This window comes from Vidua macroura, chromosome 5 (genome assembly GCF_024509145.1).
Source record: "Vidua macroura isolate BioBank_ID:100142 chromosome 5, ASM2450914v1, whole genome shotgun sequence".
In the NCBI taxonomy this organism is placed as follows: domain Eukaryota; kingdom Metazoa; phylum Chordata; class Aves; order Passeriformes; family Viduidae; genus Vidua; species Vidua macroura.
In genome coordinates, this window is record NC_071575.1 from 14,985,124 (window position 1) to 15,009,547 (window position 24,424).

The following is a 24,424-nucleotide window of genomic DNA, read 5'->3' on the forward strand; positions in this document are numbered from 1 at the left end:
CTAGGAATGGGGCATTCACAGCTGCTCTGGGCAACCTGTTCCAGTACCTCACCATCCTCACAGTAAAGAATTTCATCCCAATATCTCATCTCTCTCTATTTTAATCCACTCCCCCTTGACCTGTCACTACATGCCCTTGGAAACATCTCTCCATCTTTCTGGATGTCTCCCTTCAGGCACTGGAAGGCTGCTAATAAGTCACCTCAGAACCTCTTTTCCAGGCTGAACAAACCCAATTCTCTCAGCCTTTCCTCGTAGGAGAGGTGCTCCATCCCTTTAATCACCTCAGTGTCCTTCCTCTGGACTCTCTCCAACAGGTCCATGTTCTTCCTGTGCTGGGACCCCAGAGCTGGATGCAGCACTGCAGGGGAAGTCTCACCAGAGCACAGCAGAGGCAGAATCCCCTTCCTTGTCCTGCTGGCCACACTCCTTTGGATGCAGCCTAGGACACAGCTGAAGTTCACATCTTGCTATTATAACAACAGAAGAAAGTAAATGCATTTTACAGGTGCTCCTAGTCTGATCCACATTCCATTATGATGGACAGTGCTCAGAAAAGCATTTTCAGAATCTTGAGTATGCCTTAGAGGTAGCAAAGTTTTTGTGTGTATTCATCTTTTTCCCTCATTTTAATAAAAGCATCAAAAAAGGAAATTGTGAAGGCTCTTGAAACTTGTGTGAAAGTTGAATCTGGCTGTGAAGTACAAACTACAACAAAAACCCCCATGAACAAGCCTCCAACCTTTCAAGCAAAATGAGGAAGAACATTGGCAATGGATTTAGTCTCTCCATGATCTCTACAGAAAAATTTTCATGCTTAAGACAGTCTTGTTTTTAAACTGCATGTGTTTACAGTACCATGAGTGCCTTTACAAAATCCACACCATTAAGCCAGCATAATTTAAAAATATCCTCCTTATGTAAGAGTACTTTAATATGCATTTCTGCTGTTTAGCTTACTCTTCCTTGTGTGTCAAAGCTTATTTCTGATTGCACTAGATAGGCGAGGGATTAAGTTCTCCTGAACTGCTGAAGGTAAACTTTCTGGATATAAAGAAATATATGTAGCCAAATAAGCAAAGCTACAATGAAGATTTGAAATAAAAAGAACAAAACGCTAATCTGTGAGAGGCTCTTACTGAAAGCATCAGAAATTGCCTACTCTCTCTCTACTGCTTAAATCTTGATTAATACTTTTAGCCTTTCTCCCCCTTTTAGCTTTGATTTTTAAAATTCCCACTTTCATGCTAGTCTAGTTTGTTTAAACATCAGCTAGAATTTTTTATTAGAATTAAAAGTAACCGAAATAGCACAATTACAAATGAAAAACTGCCAAAAAATGGGAAGAATTTCACAGATCTATTTTTAACATTGAAAGATGCTAACTGAATTACGTAGGAAATCCTACCCTTTTCAGGATACGCAGGAAACACGTAAGAAATCATATCATTATTCTGAAGTTCCCAAACTTCAGTCAGGTAAGTTACTGTAAAGAAGAGCTGAAGAAAATAACAGAGATCCTAGCAAAGATATACACAATCAAATTATTTTGAAAAATAAAGATCACATTTGATTTAGTTTTTCTGGTGAAAATATGTAACTTGTAAATCTAACAAATTGTAACTTAGCAAATCTGAAATACTGAATCAATTTATCAACCAACAAAATGTTCAGCCCAAGTCCTCATTCCCAAGAATCAATAATTATCATATAGACTGGAAAAATAAACAGAAATGTGTTAATATTTCACCTTAACCTTAAAAATATGAGTTTTCTGAATCTAAATAAATAAAAAAAAAACAAAAAAAAAACCCACAAAAAAACCCAAAAAAAACCAAAAAAAAACCCAAAACAAAACAAAACAAAACCAAAACAACCAAAAGGAGTAATTTTTCTTCCCTCTCTATTTTTGGTATTATTTGTCTTTTCTATGTAAACTTACATCTAAATCTTGCCATTAGACTGCCAATATGAAAGTCAACTAAAGCTAAGACTCATTATGCTTGCGGACACTGTTGTCTAGAGAAAAACAAAATAACCAAGCTAACAAATAAATAAAGAAGAAAAAGGTAAAAGTGGCTTCCTGAAAGCCAATTACTTGGCTTTCCAGATGGGGGGGGGGGGGGAGTGGGGGCAGGGGGTGGAAGAAAAAAAAAAATATTTGGTTTACAGGCAACAAGTTGTAAGCAATTTTTTCATTTGGTAGAATAAAGTGTCAGCAATGCCACACTACCTGTTTTCTAACATAACTCTTACCAATGATTCAAGTGGAGATTGTGACCACTTAAGCTCATACACTTCCCTAATAAGGATGTTTTAAGCAGTCTATCCCCACAAGAAAAAAAGCCCTACTAGCATAACAACAGTGGAGAGAAAGATGTATCAAAAGGATTGTCCAATATTTCTCTCCATGTAACATTTTGATACTGCATATTTCAGGACTGACAGTGGAATACTTTCATTTTAGATTTGAAAACTTTGAATATGATAGCAGGTGAGGACAATCCAACAAAATACACAGTTTTCACACAAGCCCTTGCTTTGCACAGCTTCAGCAAACATCTTAACATGACGACATGGACTATTTTTATTGTGTGTATTTAGACTGTATTTCAAATCATATAACAAATTGTTGGGGTGGGGGGGAAATAAACATTCACTGACCACTTGCTGTCACAGACAATGAAACAGATTGTTGAAAAAAACCACTGACTACAGTCTCCAAATGTTGAAGTTAAATGGAACATTGAAAAGTGAAAGTTTTTTAACCTGCAGGGAATAAAAAACTTCAAGTCATGGAGGAAGACTTCAAGAAGACTTCTTAGAAAGTTCTGTAACGTTTTCTGCAACCACTTCCAATGAAAGGCTTCTGCCAGTAGCAATGTGCATACCAATTACTCCACAGCCAGCTCAGGTATCACTGCTACAGTGACTGCAGTACACAGAAAACAATGAAAAATATGTACAATCCACCACAAACTATTTCCCTTCGTGCTTTTGTTTAAGTTGTCACCACCTATACTGCCCTCACAATTATGCTGAGGCACAAATAGAATTATAAGCTTTCACAGTTTAGGATTTTACTGAGTTTTTAAGTGCCTTAGCCTCTTGCAATGAAGCAACCAAGGTATCAGGTGCTTCAGAACTGCAGGTAGTTTTCCATTCTGCCTTAATCAAATGTGTTACATCAATACATGCACGAACCCTCCACCCGGCAACATAGGTGTTTGCCTGGCCCCCTGAAGATAGCACTACCAAGAAAAGAGTAATTTTCTCACCTAAAGAAAGAATTGCTGTCTTACAGAATCGGTGATTAATCTGGCCTATTTCTTCTCACATTTATTTTGATTTTAGCTTCTATTGCTTTCTAATTTTCTCTTTCCTCCCTGGGTGTAGGAGGAACTCCTACCCTCTGCTGACAAAAGAGATAGTAGGATGTAGCCATTACTCATGAACTAACAAGACAAGCTCCACTTCATAAAGCAAGAATTTGAGAGAACCTCACCAAGGAGAAATACACACACTTTGCTTTAGTGGCAGTAGGGATGAAAATACATTTTGGACTCCCCATGAGCTGTCACTACATTGTCAATGATGCCTCTGCCATCACACATCTCACATGCTGGAAATCTGGATAAGAAAGCACAAATGCTTTACGTGTATTCACTGCATGTTTCCTAGACTCATCCCAATTAGTTCCTTCCCTTCTGTTTCCTATCACTTGAATAAAAACATTGGGAAAGATCCAAATAATGACATTTTGACAGCATAAAAGCAAAGACAGTTAAACATGACCAAAGTAAATCTGAAACAAACCAAGCATAGAGGGACCTCTTTTCCCAACACCTAATTCCCCATTATACGCTTCCATGAACTTTACTCAGGTCCTTATAACAAAGATAGTATGATACATAAAACAAATTCTGTAGGTACAGATCAATTACCTTCCCGAGAATTAATCTGTACCTGTAACAAGCTCAAAGAACTTTATTAAGTATGAGAGACTAGGAAAAAAGAAAAAAAAGAACATGTAAACCCAACTACATACAGCTTACAGATCTCAGATGCATGTAGAGGACAGTACTCATGCAAATACATTTATACTGCAGCTGATAAAGCTACGCCTGAAAAGCAACTTCCCCTTTCAACAAGGAACAGTTAACCAAGTCACATAGTTAATTTCGGAAATAAAGTAACTAAACATACAACAACCTGATAACCTGCTAGAAAAACCTTTAAGCTTTAGATTTAAAAAAATAAATAAATTAGCTACTTGTCTCAAATTAGCTATCAGTGGAAAAAAAATGGCAGAGTCCACATGCTGAATGTCAGTGACACACACAGAGCCATGATGCTCTAGGAATAAGACTGATTGATCTATATGAGCTGTCCTTTCCCCCATATCCACCTTCCACACTTCTTTATCACTCTAACCTGACTTTAAAATGAAAAACTCGATAATTCTATCAAAGAATCTCCCCTCCACAATTACCATTAACACAATTACCATTGATTTGCTTTTGAAATATATATTTACCATTAAATTTGAATTTTAATTATTCAGATCTGATTTACAAAGTAAAGTTGGGACCAACTCTTTTTAAGCCTATTTTTGCTACACATACTGTCTCCATGCTGCGGAAATCTATTACAACAGAGTTACACAAACCAGGTATCCTGCATATTTCCACACTAGATTAGCTCTTGCTTACTACTGAAATATGACAGAGTTATAAACAAGTACAAATGTCAAGCAGAAAATACCTTTACTTGATTAGAAATTCCAATATAAAGAAAATTAACCTTATTAAAGGCTCATGAGTATCCCAGCAAGATGATATAAAATACCAAAATGCAGTAGTAAACTTTCATTTGGTAGAAGACTTTTGAGATAAAAACCCCAAATCCAAAGATTAATAAACTAAGCTACACATATGTGGCATCCCGCTGCAGTTAGTATATGCAGAGACCAAGAAAATTTTGTAAGCCAAACCTGAGGATTTATAAACACTTGAAATATCATGTATCAACCCTTTGAAATAAACATTACTATATTTTCTTCACAGTTTAGGGGTGGGAAAGAATTGAAACAGACACTGCCTGTCGTACATACTAGCAAGACACCTAAAGCTAAACTTTCCATTCCCAGGTGTAACAAACAAATCCAGTTGTAAATACTATGCTGAACCCCTTGTACTTCACAATAAAATAAAAGCAAGAAGAGGGATCAGAGTCTGCTACTAGCAAAACAGTATTACTTTATCTACAGCTCAATACACTTCTGAAGCTTAATTTCTTGTGCAATTCATGCTATAGAAACCACCAGCAAAAATTCTCATTGACTGTATTTCCTTAAGACAGCACAATAAGCCCAAAAAGGAGCTTTTGTTTTTGATATGACTTAAAGGATTGACATAGTTTATTTCACAATTTATTATGATAATTGAGAAATGGTTCAAAACAGTTTAATTATGTATTACACTAGCTGACATTTATTAAAACAAGATGAGGTTATGCATGAAGTGTAAAGGTAGAATAAATGTTTCTTATTAATAAGGCTTGTAATGAACAGGTTTTCACTTCATTTATGACCAGAGTCAAAGCATCCTCTATGAGAATTGCCTAATTTAATCACCAAGTCAACTAAAAGACCTAAGGATCTCCCTTTGTTTTGCAGTACACTACATACACTTTGCAGAGCATCTTGGAGGACAAATTGAAAACGTGCCATTTTTTGGAATGTATAGGTCTGATGAATAGTATAGTCTGACACATTAGTGCTTAGGTTAATGAGCATATACAGGAAAGAGCTTTGCAGCAAATAACTCATGTAACAAAATGAGCTAGATGACAGAAGGGAAGCCACGTTTGCCAGATCACTCTCCAAGGCACAGCCAGGCTATAAGGAGCCCGGTCCCCACCATGCCCTGACTCAATCTCATACCCTCCAGGACAGGAATATGACTCCCAGATACCTATACTCCTAGAGAGGCACGACCTCTTGTGAATAAGACTCAAACTTGGATTTTAATTCAGATAATTTATGTTGATCTGATCGTATAAATAAAAACACCTAGAAGGCATTGCTATTCTCTCAAACAATACCAAATTAAGGTGCATCATTTAGTTAAACAGTACATCACATGCTACAGATTAGGTTAATTTTAGCATTGTTCAAAATTTCATAAAAAGAAAGTTCACTTCCCCCTTTAAAATAAACAATTAATTTTGAATAATGACCAGAAGTTGTTTAAAAGCAACTTTCTCTTTAACCCAACCAGATGGTTAATACTGCTGTTTTGAGACCACAGATCTAAATTTGAGACATCAGTTTCTTTCAGAAAAAAACCAGTATTTTTAATTTATTTAGTGCTTGTATTAAACTTCTACTTTAGCATGACAAAGACTTTAATATTTTTTATTCGCACAGCAGGTAATTTCAAAAAGTGGTCCATGCAGCTGAGAATGTAAACATGGAGATACTGCTGATGACAGCATTTAGGTCTTAGGAGAATTCATTTACTCTCTCAAGTGCTGCTAGACAATTCCTGGGTAACGAGCAGCAAAAATACTGAATGAAGTATTTATGATTTACACAATATAAATCATATTCTGATATGCCAGACATGCATTTATAACATGCCCAACACGCATTAACTAATCATGAGGGGTGCAACAAAAGTAACTGCAGAAACTGCTGACAGAACATGCTCTTGCATGTGTGAAGAATATGTGGTTGCCTTTCTTTACATCTCATTTGCTATATAAAAATTTCACCCAGGCATAAAATCACAATCTTAAACTCCTCCTCTCAATATACATGAAAATTTCACTAAGGAAACTTTCCTTGCACCTTTCAAGTAAGAAGACTTCCAAATACATCATAAACAGGATTTTTAATAGTCCAAAATCTAGAAATAGGTCACATTTATTGGAGTTACTTTCAGACTCCTTAAGTGAAACATACACCATTTAAAAAAACAAAATTCAAGATAAAACCTCCTTCAATATAATAGATAGACTGTCCCTAAGTAGCACTTCAAAATGACACAGAATTAAGTAATTCTACAGGACAATCTTGTACTGCTTTCCCACATAGCTTTCCCTGATCAGAAGGTACAAGTTTCCATCATTACTATAACAGTGCAAATTCATACGCTAATCTCATGGATTTATTTAAGTAAAAAAAAATTCTGCACAGCATATTTAGCAAAACCTAGAAAAGAGTAAGGAAAACCTGGGCGAACACACTCCAGTAATATCCAATTCTGGATGAGTGCACAGAATACCATGCCCTACCTAAAAAGATCTCTTTTGGTCCCAGTTATGCACTCCTTCCCCCATTTCTGACACCTTCTGTCCCCTCTGCTACCCAACAAAACCACTAATAACCCTAAGGTTTGGTTCAAAAATACAACAGAGCTACTTGTCCAAAGAGGGCAAGGAGACATTTTTAAAAATAAAGATGTATCTCTATGCTGTAAAACAGTGCAGCTTTTCTGTATTTCAGACTGCTTAATCAAAAAGCTTCCCAGACCTTCTGATAAAGAGCCACGATAAGTCAATTCAACTGGAATATTACTACCTAGCAGAAAAAGCAGGGCTTGTGCACACTGTGGAAGGAGCTTTGACAGGAGTTAAATGAGAAGACCATCATAAATGTCTCTCACTTCTGAACAAAACAGAAGATGTTATTTTTCCACAGCCTCTTATGATCACAGGGAGGCAAACATTTATAAACTAGAACATAGCAAAAGTAACACAGCAAAATACCACCAAAAAATTGGAAGAATATTAACCCACGTAATTTTCTTTATCCCTTTCAAACACTTGAATACAAGAGAAAAAAAATCTATTATGTCATGAGGATCCACTAACAGTTAAATATATTACCTTTGGGGAGTGGCACGTCTCATAAAAGTGACTATACAGAAAAGGAATTTTCTCTGTCAACAATTTTGCTTCCTGTGCTTTATCAGACGTTTCAGGCTTTTTTCCTCCTTCAGTGACAAAGACCTTTGTGGGGGGGGGGTTTAACAGCCTACTGTTGGAAGCCTTGCATATCAAATGTTGCTAAGAGGAAACATTCTCTATATAAAACAGTTAATGGGGCTATTTTCCAAGTCTGTGTTTCAGATCAGGCTGGAAGCAGCAAGGTTACACATTATATGAGATATGACTGAAGAGGCCCCATGCAATTAACTACACTGAGACATAAAGCATCAATGTAGATGAAATAATCCAGGTTAGATTCATTTACAATGGTATAAACAGACTGAGAGCAAGATAACATCTAGACATAGAAACAGGAAAAACTAGGCCATTCTGTTAGTATAAAGGTGGCTTAGCAGTATTTTATGCATACACTGTCTATGCTCCTCCTGCAGTTTTTTCTTAGAAATATTTACTAAAATCTATGCCACTTGGTTTTCAGACACTGTCAGGGTATTATTTCTATTGACAGGTCTCTGCAGACAACTCCACTAAGGCTGATTTTCAAAGCATTCTCAGCACCTATGACCTTAAGATCAGTATCTTAAAGAAGCCTCAAATTAAACAACCAAAAATTGACATAACCCATCCCTACGTACTTTTTTAGCTAGTGATGCACTACTTTCCATGAGAAGTGACTAATGTCACTACACAAAACCTGTTGCAGTTACATTTTAAAATATCTTCAACAAGTTATCTAAACTAGCATAGAACCTGGCAAATAATGTTAACCAATTCAAGGAAAACTTGCAAATAATGTCAGCCAATCCAAGGAAATCATTCTCAAAATTTAAGTAGAAGAAAATTTCACATACTGTCTTTCAAGTAAAAACACAAAACTAAGGTACAATTCCAGTTACCAAAAGCAAATATGACAATCCAATTATGTAAAGATGTAAATTTACCATTTACTTAATGCAGTACAGAATCATAAAAAGTCAAGAATGAACATCAACTGCAGGTGTAAGATATGCTCAAATCTTCACTTGTCTTACTTTATCACAGAGCACACATATTCAAAGAACGAGGTTCTACTACAAAAAAAAAGATCACTTTTATTTCTCCTTGCAGTCCTAGCTTCTGAAATTGCCAGAAGACATAACATGAACACAGTTCATTCAGGAACCTATTTCAGTATTAAAATATACTATCACTACTACTCACATGACTAGAATTTTAAAATGCTAAACACTTGCAAGCAGGAGTGATGAATAAAGAAAAATCTGCATGTTTTATTGCTTACATAGTGAAATACCTAAATGCAGAAGTGGGGGAGGTGGAAGGGGGTGGGAATTGACACTGATCGTCTTTAGGCACCTGAGGCACTTAAGAGATCACACCAGTGCTGGACACACCTTACAGTTTCCCACCACCAGTAAGAAAATGCTTGGCTCCATCCCCCAGCCAGTGTCTGTCTTCTTTCTTCACCATCAACTTTGTAATGCAGACAGGTGTGAAAACCTCTTCAGTTAACTGATGCAACAGAAACGATTTGGAAATAAAGTGCTTCATTCAACTCAAACTGTAATGCTGCAATACAAAAACAATGGTTCTGATGGGCTCCCTCCAAGATAAATGTGGAAAGAGAGACGGCTCTGTATTAAGATCTTGGGATTACCCTCTGAACCTATTTCTCTCTACTGGTTACAGAGATACACATTTTTTAAAAAGGCACAATGTAAATCATTCAATCTGGCATAATTTGTATTTTAGATGTAAATAATTTATTTACTGAAAAAAAAAATAATCAGATTTTATCTACCCACTGCCAGAAACAGATGATTAAGAGGAATATAGGTATTTTATTAAGATGCAGCTACAGGTGAAAATGATCACTAGCTATCCATATATACCCAAATTAACTTTTAAGAGTGATAAACAACTAATGACTTAAATCCTTCAACTAATGTCTACCTCTTCCACTACCAGAAATATTCACAAATACCAGGAAGCCAAAAGTTATTATGTAAGACCACCAGGAACAATTAAAAAAAAAAAAAAAAAAAGAAAAACTGCTTTTAAAGAAAGCAGGTTCGGAACACTTAATTAACAGCACTGAACACTTTATATTTTACACACAAACCATACTCAAACACATTTTAAAATATTAAGTATTAGTAATTAAGCTGACTACCAAAGCATATAAAATCCGTATCTTCAGAACTCAAGATCTGCTTTGGATTGCTTCTAAAATACTAAAATTGCATAATTCAAGAAGAAAGGCATCTAACTACTGAAGAAACTATTTACTAAACACCATTATGTTGTATCTCCCCTGCAGCCCTCAAGGGAAAAAGAAAAAAAACAAACTATGCTTAATAACCAAAGGCCACCATCTGACTAAATACATTTTAAAGCTATTTTTTGGCTTATGGATCAAACATTTTTGATTTGCAGAATTATAGTGAGATGTATCAGAAACAAACCACCCAAAGACATTTAGGTTAACTGCATTCCCTGATAAACAACCCAGAATTACGAGCAGCAGGTTTAAAAATACTGTGACTTGTGCAAATGGGAACACTGTTAAGCTGTTTATCTTGTTTAATCCTGAAGGTAAATAGCATAAGCTTCAAAATATTCTTCTTCTTTGCCATAACCGACTGAATCACATTTACAGAGGTAATGAAACATTATGGAAAATCTCATGTTTTTGGAATTGCCTCTGAAATTGCTTTATTATTATACAGGTCATTATTTTCAAGACCACTGTGTCTGTAAATTTCACTATAAACTTCAGTGATTTAAATCCAAACTGTAGCTTCAGTGAAGCCAATGTTCTCCACTCTCCCGAGGTTCGAATCTGCAGAAAAAAAAACAAGAACCTGCACAACTCCACTACTAGCTATTGTATTCATATTTTAAAATGGACCTAAGTAATTTTTTTATTGTTGCATCTTCCAAATATTTTCAGATTCCTACTGTAGTTCATTTTCAGCTTATTTAGTTGAGTTTTTAAATACTATTTGCAAGAAAAAAAGTTTAACTTCTAGTTTCTTTAGATGTCTTTCATCCAACATTAAAGATTTCCACATCAAAAATCCTATTTAATTACATAACTCTCACCTCAAACATGTACTCATACTAAAAATTAAGAAAATATTTTATAAGATATATCAGTAATTGTTTCCACACTGTGTCTTCTTACACAGTACCAAAGTAAGTTTCTGAGCTGCTGTTTTAAACATGATTTTTAAAAGGCATTAATGCAGCATATATGATTGATATATTTAGCAGCTGAGCACCTCCTTTCCTCTCTGGACACAGGAAGTTTCCCCTCCCATCTGCTCAGGATATTTAAAAAAATAAATAATTACAAACTGCTGTTTTTCCATCGATACTGCAGAAAGTGACTATTATTTACCTGTAAACATGAAAATAAAGTTGAACCCAAACACACAATGTAACCTGCACCAGCTCCCTGACAGAGTCACAAGACACCTACTGGTACAAAGGCAGGAATGTGGGGATGAGAGCAGCAGCCAGCAAAGAGGAAAATCACTGCAGCTTTGAGTGATAGTGCCACAGTTATGCCAGGCTAAACTCTTCCGTGGAGCAAGTAAGTTATTCACAGGCAGCAGCAGCCCAAGCTTTGTCTCTCATAGTCATATAAGAAGTCTTTAGTTTTATATTTGGGTTTCAGAGCAAACATAAATAAGGAGAATTATGAATTAAACCCATGCTTTACAAGCAGACGCTTGAACCATTTTGTACGATATTTATGAGACAGCTTTAAGACTAAATAGCAGCTAAGCAGGCAACAAGCCCCCTGCACACACAGGTACTCTACTGCTGTTTATGACAGCTAGATCTCCACAACGAGACAGGACAGAGGAAGATGCACTGGCAATAAACCAATGACAGACCGAAAAAAAGCCTTTTAATTTTCCCCAGTTGAATTATATACAGCCACATCATTTTTGGCCTACAGAGAATATTTATGAATGCTACACTGAGAAACGCAACTTCAATTTCCAGACATAGAGAAAACTGATGGAAATATAACATGCAATCTATTATTTAATAACTGTTTTTCCTCCTCCTGTGTACCACTGATTATATTATTGATTACTATATTTTCAAAATAAAAGCTCTCCCTAAACCCCACATACCGAATGCAGATCAACACTTAATATTTGTTCTGTATTATACATGAGGAACTATTCCAAACCTTTACAGAAAAAATACCCAAACTAAAAGCTAATATTAACAGCTGCATATATTTAATTTAGTTATCAAATATAAGTAATTTATTTTAAAAGTCAATACACTGTATTCAATTTTTTAAAGCTGATATAAAATACTGCATAAAGTAAACAAACAGGAAGCTGCCATTTTTCCAATCATCCATCCTGCGGTAATGACCCATTCTTCAGTATCTATTGTTTTCCCAATTTTCTGGAGCTACACAAATAACAGGCAATTTTCACTGACTTTCACTTTATTAGTGGTAATGCCCAACAGCTGACACTGAGCATGTTTCCCAGGGCTTCTTCACAAATGAACTTTGATGATGAGGAGCCCTCATCACACACGGTTACATAACAGCAACTATTTATAGGTAACCACTTGATTCACATTATCCACTGGGTTTTAAACCATTTCATATATTGTCACTTGATCTCTCATTTTAGTTCCATAATCAAAATGCCACGTAAGAGCCAAGTAAGAAGTTTCAGTGACGCCTGTCTGCAATATCAACAACATACCACATGAAGTATTTAATCTTATCAAGAGAACCAGACGTTAGTTTCACAAGATTGGTCCTCTATAAATATATGCTGAGCAACAGTTGTTTTCTTTGCTTAATCTCCTGCTCTACCAATATCCATTACTATGCATATAACTAGCTCCTAAAACCACTGAAAGAAACCTTAGTTGTGCTAAAATCACAATTTTTCAGTGTTCTGAGACATACTGAGAGATATGACCAGCATTTCCACTACAGAAAAGTGCCCTACCAACTTGTACAACTCTTACCTCATAACTTCAGTGACAGCTGTTTAATACCTTCAGGTTCTCTTAGGAAATGCCTCAGAGAACCACAAATGACTATCAGCTGGTTTACTTATGAATATAACAGTATTTCAGAAACATCAACTTATTCTAAGAACATCAAAAATGCTTACATTTTCTTCAGCTTTTCTAACTGGCTAATGAACACAATTCTTAGAATACAATTTCATCCTAAAATACACCTAATTGTAATAGTTGGTGACAGCATGAGATTTCCTCATGACAAACTTTGGCCTTTCTTATCAATCATATTAATTGACCTCAGCGACAGTTTCTTTACATTTTTGTAAACTGGCTTCTTTACATTTTTTATAAACTAACCTATAGACCGTAACTTTTTAATCCAAACAGTTTTCTCTCAATTACAGGACAATGGTTTTGCTGATGACTATTATCCTTTGATAATTCTTAGTAGTCCATATTTTGCAAAGATACTTATTTCAGTGAACACCAAGCAACTGCAAACATTACAAAATATTAATTTTAATGACTGCTGTATAAAGACACGCACATACCTGAACAACATCCAAACAAAGACACTTCCACATCATAAGAACAGAAGTCAGAAATACTTCAGGAAAGACATTTCTGAAAGACTATACAGGTTATGACAGTTGACTACGATAGTTACTGTCTCAGTACAGCTACATGCCTGCAAAATGCTCTAATCCAGTAAGCAAAGAAGAGAATGACATGATTCTGACAACTTTAACACAAACTGAAAGCATCCAAGTATCCTTACTGAAGCTGACAAAATGCAGATGTTAAAAATCAGAGACCATTGTGAAACTCTACCAAACCTTTAAAAACAGCAGCAGTCAGAGAAGGGAGTACAATTACGAGGTACAGATAATTATTAAATGAAGTATGATTAGAGGGCACAGAGTAACATTCACTTACGCAAAATACCTAAGAAGTTCAACCTAAAATCAAAGATAGGCAAGAACTGTAGCCAGGAGTGCAACTGAAACACACGTCATTTCTTTGTTCTGATATAATAACACAGCTCTGATCATCATAATATATGCAAAACTAGCTGTTCCAGAGAAGATAAATAAAAAAAACAAAAAGGTCATAATCAAAACATAAGATACAACTGCCCTTCAGCTTACTGTATTACTGAAATAAACAAGCAGAAAATTTTCCTGAAATTCAGAGAAGCCTTTCAGTATTTAGTTAAAAATGTTATAAAGTTGGTATTTTTCAGTCTTCTTAAAATCATTTTGCCTAATTCTTTCTTACTACATGAAAAATTAAAATGTGACTCGACAGCTGTTTCTTCTGCTGCTGCATTGACAATGCTGCTCTATCACATTTCTTTTTTTTCTGACATTCGTGCTTAGGCACAGCACCCCTGATAAACTGATCTTTCCTAGTGAATGACATTTCTAATCCTTTAAAAGCAAGCACTATACCACAAAAGCCCAAATTACCCGTAAAGTATGGTTAGAATGATTCCCAGTATCAGTGTGTCCATGGTATTTTAGAACACAGCCAGGTACAGGGTATAATGGTCTCCAAGGATGTGCCTAAAGCCTTACTGTCCAAGGACTGATATATCAAAAGCTGATCCAATACAAATTATCTGATTTATGCACATATTATGTTCACTGTTTTCCATATAATGTGATCACAGAACTAAAGAACTCTTTTCCTTTCCCAATGTTCTCATGCTCCAAGTTGGCAAATCAGCTCAAGTACAGGTCTTGTTTGTTCCTCGTGACTATCAGTGGTTTAAACTGCTGTTTGTACATGTTCTAATTAGCCAGTTCTACTACACTCTTGAAAGTTGACATCACTGCTCAAAGAAGTCCAGGAAACCAACAACACTAGAAGAATTGGCAATCCATTGAGTTAGTAAAGAATGAGTATCTGTGAATTTGTATTCAATACAGAATTATAAAAAGTCATTTTTCCAAACAAGCATTAACTTTCACTCTTTTTCAGATAAAAGCTGTCAAAAGTGCATCATGACTCTTCACAAAATACACAGGCAAAAAACCCGTCCCACACCACTAGTGGGTGTTCCTGGAGAAAGCCTTGTTACATGGGGAAAAATATTACCAGGGCCCAAAAGGAATAAATAACAGGATATAAAATATTCAGAAAGTTTTAAAAGGCCCCTAGGCCTAGATTTATTTTTAAAAAGCAAATTGTTGTCTAGTGATTAAAATAAGTAAATATAAAATGCTTTTACCTCTATCATCCAAGCTGCTACATCAGTATGTGGACAGGCACAAAAAAAAAAAACCAAATCCCAGTTCTTACACTCAGAAGACCAAAGCCATTGCTACAATTATGTGCATTGCAAAATGAGGCAATGATTGCTAACAATACACTGATTTAGTCTGTTCTTTAGATGTGAACCATAACTGTCATATAAACACTTGGCATTTTAAAAGCATTTTTACATGCTAAAGTTGCAGTGTATTATATAAAATTCTGAACTGCTACGATTACAGTGGTGTCCAGCTGCCTCAATAGCTATACAAGGCTTGCTGCAGAAATAAAAAAAGAGTAAGCATTAGAAAGCATGCAGCTAAAAAGTTAAGATATCTGTAACTTAAGAACTGTAAGCCACATTTATCGAGTTTATGCTAGAAAAGCTTTATAATAATTGTGCTTGATTTTTAGATATGATCTTGTTCATTTTCACTTTGTAACATATAATGCATTCAATAAATACACAATTAGTATATACAACTTTTTAAAATACAGGTCATTAGCTTTCTTGGACAAAAAGTAAAAACTGATTTGTGCTTGGAATATCAACAGCTTGGAATATCAACAGCTTCTAGCACGAAAAGAGGGTCAAGAGCAGACTCATAGGAAGATTTTAATGTAGACTGTTCAATGAACCAGACTTCAACAAAGCCTTTCCCAACTGCACTTTTTAGGTGCAATTACTCAAATATACTGCTGGACAGAAACTTATTAAGATGAGTATAACATTCTTTTTTTTTTTTTTTTTCCTAGCAGCAGGTAGCAATTTAAGAAATTACAAGACTTGTATGTTACTAGGCCATTCAAAAAATTCTGCATCATTTTACTGTAAGAGCTCCACATCGTAACAGTAACATATACAGACTGAGCATCTCAACATCCCTGTCATAAGCTATACCATATTTACACACTGCAGTGTTAGGCAGAAATTGAAGCCAGAGCCATTCAGGGGAAATATGCAGTCATGATATGTTTCTCAATTTAAATTATATTTGCAATTATAAATTAGGTATTGCACTACACGCTAGTGGCATTTTACATATTAAAAAGATCAATTAACGCACTACATTCTTAGCCAAGCCTAAAATAAATGACTCCCCATATTCAAACTATAATTTGCTTCAGACAACACGGGCTTTAATTTGCAAACTCTTCAGTACGGATGTAGGCAGAACCCACCTCATGATTTGTGTAGAGCTCCATCCTGGGTAAACACACAGCTACACAGCACAATATGCAAATAAAAGGTATGAACCTCATTGCGTTATCCTTCCTAAAGATTTTTGTAAGTCAGACTCATTATTGTCAAAGCAGTATTTAAATTATGCCAGCAAAAAAAAAAAAAAAAAAAAAAGCTTTCATCTTTCCAATTTAAGTGGCTCTTTTAATGCCAAGTTAACATTATAATGGTTTATCTATGTTGGAGAATTAAATTCAGTTTGTTCTTTCAAGCACAAACGATTTTAAAGGAAATTTTCACCATGTATTCAAACATGTGATTTTATGTTTTCATATCTGTTACTTCTACATTAATTATTCAAAACAAGCCTCTCTTATGTCACTTACGGAAGTGCAGATGTAAATAACAAGAGCTCTGCGCGAATATACAGAATTCTTATAACAAAGCAATATGGCAATTTCTTTAACATCTTAAGCACATAAAATAGCAGATCACCTATTTCCTTTTTCCGCCAATTCTAATAAGAAAAACAAATCTGAATTTGGTACTAATTTCATAAATGTTTTCTTCTCAGTATTTAACCTTTGGTGATATAGTTTCCAGTTCAATTAATACAATAAAAAAGTGGGGAGGAGAGAAGTAATGGAAGAACATCAAACCAGGCTTGCTCTTGTATGTGTACCGTGATACCTACAAGAATGTTGTATTGATCTTCTGTTAAATTACAAAAGAACAGAAAATTTTCACCAATATATATATTAAAAAGAAGGAAATTGATGTTTTTTAAATCACTGAGTTTGGATTATGAGTCAGCCCCGTTTTGCTTATAACACCCATAATGCTGTTAGCAACCATTAGCAAAGTGCCAAAGACAGCAATGAGTTTAGAACAACTAGAGCCAGCTACCAAAATTGTTGCAGGAGAGACAAAGGGGATCAAGGTCAGCACTCTTCTAGCGCAACAGCTAATCCACTCATATGAACATCGTATTGGCACGGGTGGGCGTAATAAATTTGCAAGAAATATAAAATATACATGATCCCACCTGATTTTCCCCGTCTTTTCGAGAGCACCATTTTGCTCTCACTGGTCTCAAGCCATTACATATCTGAGCGAGGAAGGGGAGGGAGGAGTTAACAGAAGTTCAGGGTCAGACAATGTTCACGTATCCTGTCACCTTCTAACTCAAAGCTCAGAGCAGAACTCTCATGCCACGCACTGAAACCTACATATTTTGGGTGTGCGTGTGGGGGGAGACCTGCAATAGGAGCGATGTGTCATACGTGCGGAGGCTGCGAGGATCAGAGCTGTCAGGAATACGCTGCCTCGCTTGAAGAGGAGGAGGCGGTGGGGAAAGGACGGTGACGAACACAGGATCACCAAAAAATCCGGCAGTGCTCAGGGGCTGCCATCCCCGGCTCACCCCTCCGGCCCCGCTGGGCCTTCGCTGGGCTCCCCTCGCAGAGGGCTCAGCCTCTCGGAGCTGCCCCCTAGCCCCCGCGGAGCCGCTCCCAGCCGCCACCGGGCAGCGGAAATCCCCCGCAGCCCGGCCCGACCCTGCCCGGGGGCGCCGAGCGGCGCTCCCCGCGCCCGGGGCTCTCCGGGCAGTCCCCGGCCCTCTCGCGGGGCGCTCTCCCACGACCATCACTTCCCCTCTGCTCCGGGGCCGCGCTGTCACCTCACCCCCCGCGACGTCCCACGCACCGCAGGCCGAGAGCCAACACCCCGCCGCGAGCCGGACCCGCACCCGTGGGCCGGGAGACAATGAGCAGCCACAACTCACCAGCAGCGCCGGAGCTTCGCGGGTCCGGGGGCGGTTCCTTTGCCCCTTCTCCTTCCCCTTCTCCTCCGCCTAGGAGCGGTATCCGGCCGCCGGGAGCCGAAACCCCCCTCCCCTCGCCGCCCGAGAGCCTTCGCCGGACCGCCGGTCACGCTCCCTTCCCGAGGAAAGTCACTTTATTCCCCGCTCCAACATGGCTGCTCCCCCCGCTGCCGCCGCCGCAGCAGCAGCTTTCTCCTCGCCGCGGCTCCCCGCCGCCGCCACCGGAGAGCGGCCGCAGGCCGTGCTCGGGAGCCCCCCGGCCGGCCGCTGGCGGTGCCGAGAGCGTCAGCCGAGCCGGGCCGCGGGGGTGTGCGAGAAAGGGGCAAGCCGAGGCGAGCCGGGCTGGGCTGCGCGTCCCCGCTGCGGGCTGACGCCTCCGCCCGCTCGCACTGAGCCAGCCCCGCCGGCTCCGGGCGCAGGAGGGGCCGCGGGGACGCCCGTGCGCCGGCGACACCTGGCGGCCGAGGCGGCCCCGGCTGAGCCGGCGGCTGCGCGGGGAGCGGGGGGGGGGGTCAGGGCGGAGCGCGGGGAATGCCCCGAGCGGCGGCGCGGGGAGCGGGGGCTGCCGCAGCGCTTTTCTGGGCCGCCCTCCCCGCTGCGGGGGAGCCCGGCCGCGCCGAGCCGAGCGGGGCGCTGCTGCCGTTCGCCGATCCTCTAGCGGCCCTGCGCGCCCGCCTCCTCCCGCGGGAGGAAGTGGGTCTCAGCGGCAGAGGCTCCCAGGAAGCCGCCCCGGGGCCCTGCGTGCTGCTGGCCGTCCGAGGGGTCTCCCCGAGCCGTTTCGTCTAGGGCAGGGTAGAAAAGGGGCGTTTGCTCTCTTCATTTTACCGGTTCCTTGGCAGCGTTTCCTCTCGGGTTTGCAGGGCGATTTAGCTCATCTTTGAGGCATCCCCCTGCTCCCCCTTCATACGACTGGCACATTAGTAACCGAACTTAAGGGAAGCCGGGTGTCTCTTTAGATCAATTTCTAATTCATGTTTCCCGTATTTATTCTTGTGGTGTTTTCTTTCCTTTGTCTCTTGCATTAGACGGTGACTGTACCATCCCCCATGTCCTCCTTGTGATCGCTCTGACAGCGCCAACTGCGCTGCCTTCCTGCGCTTAGAATCTTTTTTCCCTCAAAGTGATCCAGTCTGTGTTTCCTCACTTCTCAGCCCTTTCCAGCCCTAAATTTCTTAGGCTTTGTGTGTCACTGAACGAGACCTAGAAGGTGAAAGCTAGCTAGGTGAGAGCCAGCTGTTCTGTACTATGTTTTTTCATATTTCCATCACACAAAGAAAAAGATCTGTCAGGAAGGCCAAATCGGAGCTCATTTTAGTGACATGGTTTTGAACTTGAAGTACCAGGGCATAGGTCACTTGGGCCAGAATTTGGAAAATGGATTGCTTTTTTTCCCTTTGGCCATCTGCTTATCCTTGCTGCTTAGCTGCTCTCTTGCTTTTGTCTGTTCAAATTCGGTGTCACGGGGCCTTTTCCCATCTTCATGCAGACCAGGGTTATGGGTCTTAGCTTCGCCACACTCCTGTGGATACTGATGAGGCCAAAACTGCTTCGTTCTGCAGGCAGGTCTGTACTTTGCTGTGTCTAGGTGGAGACGAGTACATTCTCATTTGCAGCAGCAAGCCCCTGATCTTGAGGAACTCTGTGTGCAGCTTATTCGAGCCAGGCCTTCTCCACAGTAGGGCCAAGTGGGAGCTGCCTTCACAGGAGCAGTGCCAGCTGAAAATTCCCCTGCTTCCAGCTCTGTTGACCCTTCCAACAGTACAAGCAAACTAGAACACAGACAAGTATGTTTCCCAGTAAACAGAAGTCAATTGCTCTTGCCTAAAAAAGGAGTGCAAGCATGAAACCACTTCTTAAATGCACAGAAATTCACTTTGCTCATGCTGATGTAAATTTCTAGTGAAATCAATTTACAATAAAAAGAAGTAAATGTGACTCAGAAACAAACGTTCTGTTTATACAGACTAAACATGATTACCACGGGTTTTTTTGCATGTTTTCAAGATGTAGGCTAGCTACATTTGCAAAACTTGTGGGATTTTTAATAACACAGAGAAAGCAGACACTCAAGCTTTGAACTTTCTGGTAATGCAAAGATACCTCTTACAGATCTTCTTTAAAGCTCAGGACCTACCAGTTCCTGCTAGACCTACCAGTTCTCCTGATCTTTGAATGCTAACTAGATGATGTATGTTTTGTTTTATCTTATTCAATTTGAAGGCTATTTTGGGTATGTAGTAACATTAGAAATGATAGTGTGCAAGTTTATTATGTGCATGATTTGTAAAACAAGTTTCTGAGACAGCACAGTAAGGAGTGCAGCATGTCCATTTATTGCAGCACATCCAAGTAAATGCTGTTCCACCTATGAAGTACAGAGAGAACGTGGGTTGGAAGTTTATGAAGCTGTGTTTTTATATATTAAAATATATATGTAAAATATGTTCATTTTATTTGATTCATAAGTCTGCTGTTGATACTTCTGTTATTACAGGAAAAGAAATTATGGCAAATAAAGGAAGAAACTAAAAAAATGAGGAATTAGGATGAGTCACCCAAGAAATAAGGGGTCAACACTGATTGCAGTGTAATTAGAGTATTTTAGGGTTTTCCACTTGTAATGGGGAGAATAATGAATTTTTAAGAGGGAAGAACACTTGATATCCATTTGGCCTTTGTATCTGCCACTACCTCATGACCTCAAATGAAGATTTTCACATCTGGGCAAAAAACAGTGGCGAAGGAAGACAGAGTGACAGACTTAAGTTTGAAATGTAGGCACTGGTTTTGATTGATTTATCCCATGAGTCTAGTTTTATAACTATAGCTATTGATTTGTTTTATTATTTAGAGGATTATGTAGCAATCAATCATATTTCCATCTAGCTAAACATGATTATTAATATTTTAAACTAGTTTTAAGATGGATTGGCTGGTGAGTGCAATAGGTCTTCTCTCTAATCCAGCAAGAATGGAATACACCCAGGTTACATGGAATGAATTATTGCCACTGGACAATCTGATGAAATCTACATCAGCCATTAGAATCTAAATCCAGCAGTAGGAATGCAGAGCTGTCAGGGGACTGAGACTGATGGAAACCCTACAGAAACATGCATTTTTAACACAATGTATGTGGAAAGCAGTTACTTCCCTGCCAAGAGGCAAGCTCAGGATTCTGTGTCACTGCATCAGGAGTCAGCGACCTTGCAATCAGCAGCAGTGTGGGAAAGCATTGTGCTAAACGACAAGGGATGTGTTCGTTTGCAGGGGAAGGACTGAAAGCCTTGGCAGGTTATTAAAAGAGGAAATAATTTCCAAATACAATATTCTGTTTTGAAATGCAATTGTTATTTTCTATTGGATGCCAAAAATTTCTGAAGAATGCAATATCCTCTAACTAATTGTATCTGTGCTCTGAGAAATGAAACAGGGCTATTGTTCTCCTCACAGCATGAGCTATTTATATGTTAGTCTGTGTAGCACTCCTTTCTGTAATGATTGTCTTCCACCTACGCAAAACTCCAATCCATTTAAAATAATCAAATTAAGACAGTTTCTTGCTTTCTTACATCAAGCTGCTATTCATATAAAGCGTTTTCTAGGTTACTTGGATTTAGTACAAGGCCTCTAGGCTAAATACAATACAATTCTATTACCTCACTGGACGACCAAACCCCTTCCTTTCTGATGAATGAAAGCAGGAAGTAGTAACACGAAGGAGGTACCCCTTGAAAGAAGCAAAAAGGGTGTACTTTTGCTAGGAAGAACTGTAGCCATTTCTACCATGATTTCTGTAACTGGGAGCTGGTTATTGTTTTAGTTGCACTTTGCTTTAGCTGTGTATATTTCACACAGGCACATTGTGGAAAGTTACTATTTGTTCTTGTAAACCTTGTTTTTGGCAAGCAGGAAAGAGTTATCAAAGTGAAAATAGTGGGGATTATCTACATTATCTACAGTTGAGATTTTCATTTGCACAGCTATACAGGTGTTTCGAGACTGATTAACTGCTGCAGAAATTACCAGAAGACTAAGCACATTATCTGTGCTTAGTTCCTATCTCTATATTATAATTTTTAGCATATAAATATTTGTAATATATTACATGATATATACGTATGATATATTGTCACTGTTTGCTTCCTTTATATTGCTAAACCGTTTAGTTCCTATATGTAACATCACAATATCCTGTCAGAATGCTACTTAAATATTGTTTCTCATTTCCTCACATCTTGCATCTCTAAATTTTGAAGAATATTTATCAGTCATGTAGATAATGATTTCAGTATCTCTACAATATCAGAATTGATGCTTTTATTTATACCTGGCATTTGTGGTATTTGTACATACAAAGTATCTACCAGTTGTGTATTTTTTTTTAATCTGGAGCACTGTTTAAGTGGAAAATCTAGTTTCATTGCTTGTTTTTTCTTTACTGTTTTCTTCTTCCAGATGGAGATTCCTCCAGCTAATGTAAATGAAGTCTTTCCATTGACTTCAGCAAGAGTCAGTTTAGTCCTTGTAGAAGGAAGTTAGTAGCATGTAGACAGACTCTTTTTGTACAGTTCTACAGTGTTTGCAAACAAACACTAAACACTCCTTTATTTCTCTACTACTGCTCTGAAAGACAGGACATCCTGCTTTTCAAAAACAAAAGATATTAAGCCTACTTCAGCTAGTTCAATTACCATACTCAGATAGAAAATGGTGAGGTATTTTCTGTAAATTGTCTAAAAATTAGGTTTGTGCCTTGGACAGTACATCACTATAAAACTCTAGCCTAGTGAAATAAAGATTTTTTTTTTATTCTTTTTTTTTTTCATATTTTGTTTATATTTTGTTTGGAGACTAAAGGTGGTGAAAAGAATTCGAGCAAAACAATGAAGATCTTCAGGTAATGAAAACTGGTCACTTGTATGTGCACACCTCTGCTGCTTGTCCCTTTCAGGTACCATTCAGGGGTACAATTCTCTCTTTATGAAACAGAAATCTGAAATGGCAGGGGAAGAGGCTCCTATCTTCTCTATTTCTTTTATGCAGGTTCAATGTCTCAGACAGAATAGCTTCTTCATGGCAAGTAAATTGCTTCATAGAAATTTGCAGTCATTATTCACTGAATTGATTAGAAATGCCATCAGTGAGTCCCAGAACATTTGTATCATTGCCAATTCGAACTACTTAGTGGATTTGAAATTAAAGCACAAAATACACAGAGACTCCTGCAGTTACAAGACTATAGGTGTCAAACATCTTGGTTTTTCCTTATTGTAAGGTTGCTCTCTCCAGAGTGTTTCGGGACTTAAATGAAATTGCTTTCAGTCATGACAGCTGGTTACTTTCCTGTAATACTGTTACATAAAACTTAAGTTTGCTTTAGCAAAGATGGTAGCTGTTCCAGTGAAGATGAAACCGGATCATTCTCAAATTTCTCTTTTTAATGCTGGACAGGAAGGTGTAGAGAGACATGGGAATAAAAGAAGTGGGAGCAGAACTAAGATCCGATGTAGAGTATCAGAAAAGGCACATGAAAACAGAACCAGTGTGCATAGTGAATGCTGGAAATAAAATGAGACATGGGAAATCTGGGGATAGAATGAAATGAGCTGAGGGAAACATAGACTACCTCAGCAAGAACTGAGTACTGCACCCATTGTTTTCTGTATGCCACAGGTCAAGTGTATATGATCTATTGTTCATGTGCAGAGACTTTCTTATATATTCTAGAGATCCCTGTGCATGCTCAGATCAACTACATTTTGGAGTTTTTTTGTGCACTGGCAGCTGGTTGGCTGACTGCTTTGAAATTTATAATGGCAGCTTTTGAGATGTCAGTAGGAGATAGCCTTTGCAAAACAAGCACTACAGATAGAGAAGGGGGACGGGAGGAGAGCTGGGATGGATGAAAGAGAATGCAAGAGCGAAGATATGGAAAACAAATTCAGGAAATTAGGAAGTAAGTAGATGTAGGGCTTTATCTGTGAGTCTAGGCCAAAGGCTTTTACCATTTTGTAATCTTAACAACACTAACTATGCTGGGGAGATAGGTAGAATTGAGATGTTATTTTTTAACTGCCCCAGCTAGTTGCCCTACCCTTCTGCAGAAAGTTGTTACACCCCAAGGGAAAGGAGACAGAACCATACCTATTTCCCTGTATAGTGTGGCAAGTAGCTTTAACCACCAGTGA

General features: G+C 38.4%; 1 protein-coding gene across 10 annotated transcripts in view; it reads right to left on the reverse strand.

Moving 5' to 3' along the window:
• Positions 1 to 18,622, reverse strand: part of CDK17 (cyclin dependent kinase 17) — a 115,083-nt gene extending 96,461 nt beyond the window's left edge. For 2 of the 10 annotated variants that reach the window (XR_008437027.1, XM_053977029.1), the window contains exon 1: positions 18,195 to 18,621. The gene's annotated coding sequence lies outside the window, so the exon portion shown is untranslated. The other 8 variants (XM_053977031.1, XM_053977033.1, XM_053977025.1 and 5 more) reach the window with 7 other exon arrangements.
• Between the last annotated feature and the right edge of the window lie 5,802 nt (positions 18,623 to 24,424).